The sequence below is a fragment of the Papio anubis genome, chromosome 2 (genome assembly GCF_008728515.1).
Source record: "Papio anubis isolate 15944 chromosome 2, Panubis1.0, whole genome shotgun sequence".
Lineage (NCBI taxonomy): Eukaryota > Metazoa > Chordata > Mammalia > Primates > Cercopithecidae > Papio > Papio anubis.
Window position 1 is genome coordinate 173,883,434 of NC_044977.1, and position 10,211 is coordinate 173,893,644.

Sequence of the window (10,211 nt, forward strand, 5' to 3'; positions counted from 1 at the left end):
AGGTAGGAAGCCATTAGTAGCTCAGTCCAAAAGCCTTAAAAGTAGGAAAGCCGACAGTGCAGCCTCTGGTCTGTGGCCAAAGTCCCGAGATCTCTAGGCCACTGGTGTAAGTCCAAAAGTCCAAAGGCCGAAGAACCTGGAGTCTGATGTCCAAAGTAAGGAAGTATCCAGTATGGGAGAAAAATGAGATCCAGAAGACTCAGCAAGTCAACTTATCCCTTCTTCTGCCTGCTTTGTTCTAGCCAGGTTGTAGCTGATTGGATGGTGCCAACCCACATTGACGATGGGTCCTCCTCTTGCAGTCCACCAACTCAAATGTTCATCTTCTCTGGCAATACCCTCACAGACACACCCAGAAACAATACTTTACCAGCTATCTAGGCATCCTTCAATCCAATCAAGTTGACACTTAGTATTAACCATTGCACAGAACTACTTACAGGAAATAAAATCACAAATTTACAAGTAAAAATGTGCAAACAAATACAGTTATGGCTGCCTTTGGAGTACAAGCTTCAGGATGTTTCTGAAATATGCCTTGGCTTTGTGATTAGCACTTACAACTAATATACTATATATATTTTGCTTATTTATTTTGTTTATTACTATCTCCCATTTTAACATTAGCTCAATGATTTTCGTCTGAGTTTTAAAAATTCTATCTTCTCAGTACCAGATAATACCTAGCTTCCAGTACGCATTCAATAAGTATTTACTGACTGAAAAATTCAATAAACAAATGAGTTAGAAGGTGTTCGAACTGAGACTGAAGTTTCTACAACAGAAAGACATATTATCTGTTGTTCTTTGGATGTGAGTATTGTGAGCTTTAAAGTTGTAATTCTACTAGATTCTGTGGAAGAACATTTTCTTTCACAAAATGAACTGAAGGTGAGAGTCACCATTAGTTGTGAAAATTTTGAGTTAGAATTGATGTATCTAAGTTGGAAGAAAAAAAAAAAAAAACCTGGAACGAAATACACCAACATTGACAGTAAAATGGATTTTTTTAAAAAATGATTTTTTTAAATGCTGCTTCTTACTTTTCTGTATTTTACAAATTTTCAACAATAAAGATGAATTACTTTTGAAGAGAGAGAGAGAAAAAAGAAAAACAGAAGCTTAAAACTATTGTGCCATTAAATTTGTTGTTGCTGTTGTTGTTTTGTGTTGTTTTGAGATAGGGTCTTGCTCTGTACCCCAAGCTGGAGTGCAGTGGTGAGATCATGGCTCACAATATCCTTGAACTCCCAGCTCAAGCAATCCTCCCACCTCAGCCTTCAGACTGCCTAGGACTATAGGCGTGTGCCACCACGCCCAGCTAATTTTCTTTTTTAGAAATGGGTTCTCACTGTGTTGCCCAGGTTAGTCTTGAATGCCAGGCCTCAAGTGACCTCCTCCCTCAACCTCCAAAAGTATTGGGATTGTAGGCATGGGCCACCACACCTGGTTCCATTAAGTTTGTTAAAAAGCAGCATCTTACTAGTAATTGATATCAGAATATATGAATTAGAAGTAAAAGATGTATGATTGCACACTTAGGCACAAATAAAATCAAACTATGTTTTCTTCTGTTTTGGGTGTAACTACTGAAAAAAATCTATATTTGAATAAATGACATATTCTTCTTTCCTTTTGTTATTAATAATGGTTCCATGGCATCCTATCCACATACAGATTTTTTTTCTTCTTTAAAAATGTATAGAGATGGGATCTCACTATATTATCCAGGCTGGTCCTGAACTCCTGATCTCAAGAGATCCTCTCACCTCAGCCTCTCAAAGTGCTGGGATTATAGGGATGAGCCAGCCTGCCTGGTCTTGCATATAGATTTTTGAGTATAAGTTTAATTATTGAAATAGCTTTGACTAGATGATGTTTAAGGTCCCTTGACTCTTATTCTCTGCCACCCTAAATTGGGCTTTATTTACATCAAAGGATGGTGAAAACTAAATAACATGCAGATATATTTTCATACATGAGAAGACACTCTCAATTATAAAGCCCCATATATGTTAAATAATATTATTTATTAATTATCAGAAGATTGGTTGGAAGATTATCTCTCAGGACCTAGTCTAGTTCTCTCAGCCTCCCCGCTGGTGGCTATTTTCAACTTGGAGGGAGGTGGGTGGAACCTTTACTTATCTGGGAATAAATGGGAATAAGGGAGCACTTTTTTCCTGTGCTGTGAGGCATCAGTCTGAAGGACACAGTTTAAACAGAGGAGACTCCAGCATATATAAATGCCTGTGTCAAGGGAGTAAGACCTGATGGAAAACTTTCCTGGAGTGTGGGGCTGCCCCAGCATGGGTCCAAAGGAGGCATTTCCCTACAAGGTTGCTAACTTGGGAAAACTCCCAGCTAAGGGAACCCAAATCAAGTTTGTCTCTTCTGGAATGATACTGGTGCGTTCTGTTCAGAGGCCTGCCACCCCAAATTATTGAGATCATAGAGGGCATTCGGTGGCCTGTTTTATCGTGTAGGCCACATATTAATAACAAGAGGAAGCTGGGTGTGTCCTAGCATCCAAACAAATTATCATTTGTTATTCAATTAGCTGATATTAAAATAAAATTTTAATAAGAATAAATTACTATTATATTATTACTAGGCTTATCGCTATTAAAGCTGATTTTTATTCTTATTTATTTATTCTTATAAATGTTTTTCAAGTTCCCATGTAATGCTTACATAACAAAATGAAATATTAATGCAAGTTATTTATAAGACATTTAGGAAATGCAGGCAAGTAAAAGGAAGAACATTGAAATTATTTGGAATCCTGCTGCTTGGAGACAAGCACTGTAGACATTTTAGGATCTGATCTTCCAGGACTGGGGAGAATTCCTTGAATTCCTTAAAGGAAAATGGGCTTATGCTCCACATACTACAGTCACCCTGTTCTCTTGCTTATAAAAAAATACTGTGAGCATTTTCATGTATTAATAATGTTCTTCAGATGTAACATACCAAAAAACTGCATATCTAAGGCTTTTCATGCATGTTAACTAGTTAGAGAAGTTGAATGTGTCCACACTCTGATCAGTGGCGTAATCCAGTGCCCAGTCTCTTCCTCACTCTCACGCCAGCCTTCCCAACATCAGCAACTGTAATAATTGGAAAATCTTGGTCAGTAATGGTATCTAATTATTGTTTTAATTGGTATTTTGCTAATGACGAATAAGATTGGTCAATTTTGCCCAAAAGGTTTATTGAGCAATTGCCTTTGCCAGGATTGCTTCAAGATTCTATAGCAGTAGAGTAGTGAGAGTGGCATCTATATGGTGGAATGAGTTTTTATATGTAAATGTTTAATATTCAAGTTGTGGTATCTCTAAGCTCAGTCTCTTTTAACACATGGATACTCACTAAATCCGCCTTCTTATTCATTAACACATATTTACTGATGGTCTACTATACGGCAAGCCTTGTTCTGGGTGCTGTTAATATAATTAAACAAAATTGACGAAGTTCTGGTGCATACATTCTAAGGGGGAGACACAAACAACAACAAAGAAAGAAAAAAATACAAGGTGCAATATTGCTGTAGTGGAACACAGAACAGAGTATGGGGGTTACAGAGTGTTGGAGTGGGAAGGAGGTGCTCTATATTACTGGGGGATCAAGGAAGACCTCTCTGACGAGATGATATTTGGGCAGAGACCCAGATGAAGCAAAGAATGAGTGAACCATGCAGATGTCTGGGGAAGACCATTCCGGATAGAAGGACCAGAAAGTGCAAAATCCCTGAGGCAGTAAAGTAGTTGTTTTGATGGAGTAGTGGCTAGAACAAAATGAGAGGTAGAGACAGTAGTGCCAAATGAGATCAGAGAAATTGAGGGGCTGTGGAGGGCTGTTCACATAGAATCTTGTAGGCCCTATCCAGGGAGGACTTCAGATGTATTCTGAAGGAGCCCAGAGAGGAGACAAGGAGACCAGTAGGAAGCTACTGCAATGGTCCGGAGAGCAGTCAGAGAGCAGTTGATAGTGCACATGGATATAAACCATTTCTCCCTTATAAGCCTGCCTGTCAAGCTGAAGCCATTGCCCACCTCCAGTGCCACCCAATCCCTCTCCTCCTGTGGCCAGATCACAGGTAGATATGAAAGAGGTGGAGTGGGTGCCTTCTATGAGGTCTGTTGGGTGCTAAGAGTCTGTGTGACAGATAACCAAAATACCTAAGAGTGACAAGGCAGGATTAGTGGGTGTCACCCTCAGAAGTCAATTTGACAATCTTGGTCTAGCACTTATGGGTTGAGAAGAACATGCTGGTAATACTAGAGAAAAAGCAAAATAGAGGCACCATAGACTTCAGTAAGAAGCCTAAAAAAGAAGTGGCAGACACAAATACGTAGTGTGTACCAAATCACTCCATATTTAATCTCCGTGATGAAGTACCTGAAAATCTGTAAATGACAGCAAGAAACAGCTTGACAGGCTGTGTTCTACTTCCCAGTTACAAACTAGGTGGAAGTTTTTCTCAAATCTGAGATGTCACTTTTGAACACAAAACTAAGCAAAGTGGGTTCAAAGTCCAAAGTCCAGGCCTCTACCTTATCCATCACCAGATCAAAGACCCATTAAGCCAGAAGGGCAGAGAGAATAAATGGCACCATTTATTGAGCACTTTATTGTTCTGGAGTGTAAACTTCATAAGGCCAATGATGTTTTACTCACTTCTGCACTCCCAATTTGGGAAACTGCATGTGCAACACAGTAGGTACTCAATGAACAGTTTTTCCATAGATGAATTTTAAATTTCTTTGGGTTATATGTATATTCTTGTAAGCCTGGTGAGGATGAGATTACATTTTATTTCTTCCCATCTTTTTCTCCTCTCCTTATTTCTCTTCCATGTTGCTGTAGCAGATGCCATCAGCGACCTGCCCGTATCGCCTCGCCCCACTGAGAAGTCAGGCTGCAGACAGTTCCTGTCTATAGCAGTGCTTCTTTTGGCTTCTGCCTGCAGGTGTTTTCTTGCCACAGAAGACTGCTCAGCCCTCTGGAAGTTCTCCAAAGAGTCAGATCTCCCAGGGGTGATCATCTATCAGTGAAGGATGGGAATTGGCAAATAACTATTCCAGATTCCTTGCTTCTAAGTGGAATAATTCCGAGGTGCGTTCTACAATTTCTCAGAAGGAATCGAACCCCAGTTATTTGCAATGGTTTCTCACCCATTAATGCATCTTTATGGCTTTCCTACCTTCCCTATCTGAGATCATTACATTATCACTCTATTTCCTGGGGCCACTTCCTAAATAAACTATATACACCCAAATCCTTGTATCAGGGGCTGCTTTGGGGGAACCAAAACTAAGACAATTACCTACGATGCTTAGCAAAGCTGTCCATAGGCGATTCTTGTGAAGATTGAGGGAGATAATGCAAATCAAACATTTAGCACAGTGCCCATTGAGTGAATGCTCAACTCTTAGCCACATTGCTGCTGTTGGGGGTGCCCATTAAGTATTTATGGGTTATTAATTCAGGGGGAGGAATTTTGAGGAAGAATCAAAACAAAGACCAATGGGCATACACAATAACAACGATAATGGTGGCAATTTATGAGGAAAGACAGAGGCAAATATCGACGACAAAACTAGGAAAAATGGTGTCTATACTAGGTGTTAATCTGAGTGGCATGAATAGCATAAGAAGGAAGACTTCACTCTGGGCACCAATGAGGAGAGCTTCCCGTGTTTTCAACAGAATTGGTGAGGGCCTCATAGCTAGCTAGAGTATAACGATATTTACAATCAAATGGCAAGGGCTCTATTAAGACAATCCTGGAGGGAAGCGTCAGAAATTGGACTTCCTTTGAAGGAACAGGAAGATTCCACAGGTCTCATTAAAGTAGAGCAAGTTGGTCCAGTCTCAGGTAAGTGTAGACGGAGAACAGGAAAGCAAAGGGAGCTAGAATGCTGAGGATGAGAAAATCAGAAAAAGGTGAACTGCAGAGCTCTGCACCCAGAAAGAAGCATTTAAATCTTTGCCTGTTTGATATTGTGTGTTAAATGCTGTGTGAGTGACACTTGTGCTAACTGTGTCTGAAAGAGGTCAGAGCTCATAGGGGAATTTTGCCATTAACTCTAAGCAGTGGCAGACCATTGGGATTATACCATAATGTCAACAAAGGTAAATGGTGCTAGTCATTTTTTCAGGACTGAGGCTTGTGCCTGAGAGTGTTTGATTCTGTAGAATGCTCAAAATTGGAAGTCTCTTTGAGGCACAGATGGTGTCATATTCACTTTTAGATTTCCATTGTCCCTCATTGTGCCTAGTGTGGAGTAGGTGGTCAGCAAACATACATAGAAGAAGGGAAAAGAAAAAGCCAGTGACATCGAGGTAGGAATGGAGAGGGAAGAAGAAATTAGTAAGTCCTCAATAAATGCCACCATCTGGGTTGGGTGAGCAGGTACCAGTGGTACCAGGTTGGCTACTTTCTCCTCCACTCTGCTGGTTGGAACAAAAATAGACCAGAGGTTGTCTCTGACGTGGTTTCTTGTTAAACCACCACTATGATATACAGCTCATCCTGACCTGGTGAAGTTATGTCTTCTCACCTACTTTTTATGAAACATGTGATTCCACAATTGTAGAGAGGATATGAAGTAGGACGAGAAAGGAAATGTACACACTCTTGTCCATATGGAAAGGAGGCCTATGGCCAAATTAATCAATAAAGCACTTAGGGGTGGAGCCCAGGCTCGAATTCACATCTGGAAAACAGGACTATGTGAGAGTTTGGATTCATTCTAACTCCTACGAGGAGACATTTTCCTACTCACTTTGGTCCCTTGGATTCCAAGTGTGTCTTAGGGGTAATTATAGCTCATAAAGTGAGTCTCTTTTTTTATCAGTGAGATACTGTTGGTGAAAGTGCAGATACCTAAGATGTTAATAAAGTTACCATCACATTTTCTTGAATTTAACTCAATGCCTGAAGCCCATATGAGTTATACTTTGATTCCTGTCATGACCAATCACCTTATGATATTTGACCAAAAGCATGTGTATTTTCCCCCATCTTGTTAGTTTTATTTATTTACTTTTTATTTCAATAGTTTTTGGGGTACAGGTGGTTTTTTAGTGGTGACTTCTGAGATTTTAGTGCACCTGTTGCCTGAGCAGTGTACACTGTACCTAATATATCATCCAAAAGCATAATATATGTCTTGATTGGTGTCCCATCTGAACCAGTGAGCAGAAGGAGAAGAGTGGTTCCTGGACTTTCTTGATGTCTGCAAAATTCATGAGCAAAAACAGAAACAAAAACCCAGTGGTGTCAAGCTCATGTTCTCCCGGTATCAAGGGTGTGGGCTGTGGTGATCACTTCTTCTCTGGGCTTCACTGTCTTCCTCTTGAAATGAGGTGCTTGGATTATATAATGTTTGGAGTTCCACTCAATCTGTTGTTCTATGATTCCGACTATATACCACAGTTAGGAGAAAAGTTAGGTGTCAGGTGCTATGGGAGATTACGTTGTTAAGACTTTTGCTCCAGCTACCTTGCAGAGGAGAGGCTTCAGCAAGTTTTGCATTGTGTCATTCTGAATCATTTCACTTTTAGTACCTGTGGTAACTGAGTGATTCAATGATTTGCCAATTAACTTTGCTTATGTCCCTTCAGCTGTGCAATCGTTTTAATTTCTTTTTAAATTTTGTGTTCATAAGATCAAGAACAATACCTTTAGAAAGGCTTACTTTAAGATTATACAAATATTCTCCTATGGAATTTTTCTATAGATTTTGGATTTATTTTTAAATATCTAAATCCTTAATGCATCTGAAATTTATTTTTGCAAATGGTGTGAGTCAGGAAATGTAACAAGTTTTCTTTCCAAATTGGTCCACTATTTCTTGGCTATTTGATAATTTATCCTTTCCCCCACTGATTTCGAATACTACTTTTATCTTATACAAATTCTCATAAAAACATGACTCTCTTAATTTCTATTTTCTTAAGATTAAATTTGTAGTGAATAATGTCGGTACTCCTCCTAGATCTCTTAGATCCTTTTTAATGCTTGTTTTGGAGTACTTTGGAGAGAGATGTTTGTGCGTTTTAGTACCTTCAGGTCTTTTGGTGGGGGTGGGGGTGATCTATTAGCTTCCTTTGTCTTTACCAAGGGAGGTCCAGAGGTTTCTCTCCCTGTCCCTCCTTAACCAATGACTGATAGATGTGAGTATATGAAAACCCACTTCTCTTGTCTTGGGCAGGTGCAACTCTGAGGCTTGCCTTATACACCACAGCCCTCCAGCCTAATCAGCCTGAAGCCACCTTCCTCAGGATGTCATACTCCCGCCTAGCTTCTGCCCCTCTCCCTGCCAGATTTTCCCTGGAAGCCCTTCACGAATAAATCACTTGCACACAAATCTTCATCTCATGGTCTGCTTTTGGGACACTTGATCTAAGGCAGAATCTTTTTCATCATCCAGGCAGATCACTCCACCAACTGAAAAAAATCTTCCCCCATCAGTCACCTGTAGAATTGAGAAAGCTATCAATATGACATCCTTCACTCCTTCCAGCCAGATGGGCTTCATACATTTAGTTAGATTAAAGTAAACTCAGCTCCTGGTGGTATCCTATCAATACAGTGAAAGATGCTTTAGTGTTTTAAGCATAATCCCTAAAGAACTCAGTTTTTAACTTCTCAGAAATTATCCAGCAGGTCCCCAAAATAATATTTCTGGATCATCAGTTGGTGTCATTTATGATAACTAAGATTTGATCTTAGTTTTTTAGATCTTAGGTATTTGATCACCTTTAAACTTTCAGCCTAAAAAAAGTATCATGTGTACTTGGTAAGAAATTAAACAGAAAAGTTTAAAATGAAGAGAGTTCTGTATATTCCTGCTAAAATATTTAGATATATTTAATACTTTATGAAACATTTATTGTCTGCTATATACTAGGTACTCTTTAATCCTCTTTCTGTCTTTCTCTCTCTGTCTCTCTCTCTTCTTCCTTCTCCAAATTTAACCAGTCCCAAAAGGGTTGGGCATTTAAATTTTTTTTTTTTTAATTTGCTTTTTTAAAAAATGCTACAATAAACATCTTCACGGCATACTTTTGGGTACTTCACTCACATGTATTTGTGAAATAAATCCCTAGCAATGGCATTGCCAAACTTACTGCAGTTTTCTTTTTTACACTATCACATATTGTAATTAATAGTGACTATTTTTTTGGCAGCTTCTCCAACATTGGTTTTATAAAAACTAGCATTTTTTGACAAGTTGGAGGATTTATAGTCTATTATAGTCTGTTCATAGTTCTTTTAGTGTATGCTGGTATCATGGAGTTATGAAATGACTCCAATGAAATTCATGCTTTCCTTTTCTTCTTAATTATTTCTTAGATGTGGGTGGTTGGGGAGGCCTATTTTCTACCCCATTCCCTTACCCTTTTTGTGTCTAGATGCAGCCAGATGACTAGTTCTTGTTAAGGGATTATGAACGTAAGTGATGAATGACATTCACCAACTAAGACTTTCAAGAAATAGTGTGCCTTTTCTCATTTTCTTTCTCCTTCTGCTGGCAGGATGCAGAAGATCAACCTAGGACTGGCAGAGTCACAGGATGGAAAGAGCCTGGGTACTGGAATCACCACCCGGAGGAAAGCCACTCACCAACCCAGAGTACCTACCTTCTACTGTTACATAAATAAGAAACAAATATTGTATTAAGCCGCTGAAATTTGAAAGTTTATTTGTTTTAGGCGACAACATTACCCTAATGAATATAGGTTACTTTGCAAATTATTATAACCTACTTAAAATTTGTTTCTCGATTTATTATTTTGAACATTTATTTTTCACCCCATTGTGAATGATGAGTGGATTCGTACACATATTCCTCTTACTTCTCTAACCTTGCCATCTCTCTATTTTTATCAGTCATCTTGTCATTTTCAGGTCTACTATTATTTATACCTTATAGTAGGTTTATATTCTTACCTTATACTTTAAAATAATAATATATACATTGATTTCTTGATTTTACTAAATTAGAGAATATCATTTAACTCTATGCTATAAAATACTTGTTTTATACTTATACTTCTTCTACCTCTATTTTCTGTTTTTGTTTTCTTATTTTAGCTAATTCTATTTTAGTTTTACATTGCTAAAACTTAAAACTTTTTTTATTCTGTTCTATAATATTTATTCCCATAATTATGTTTATCCTTCTTTTACTGGATTC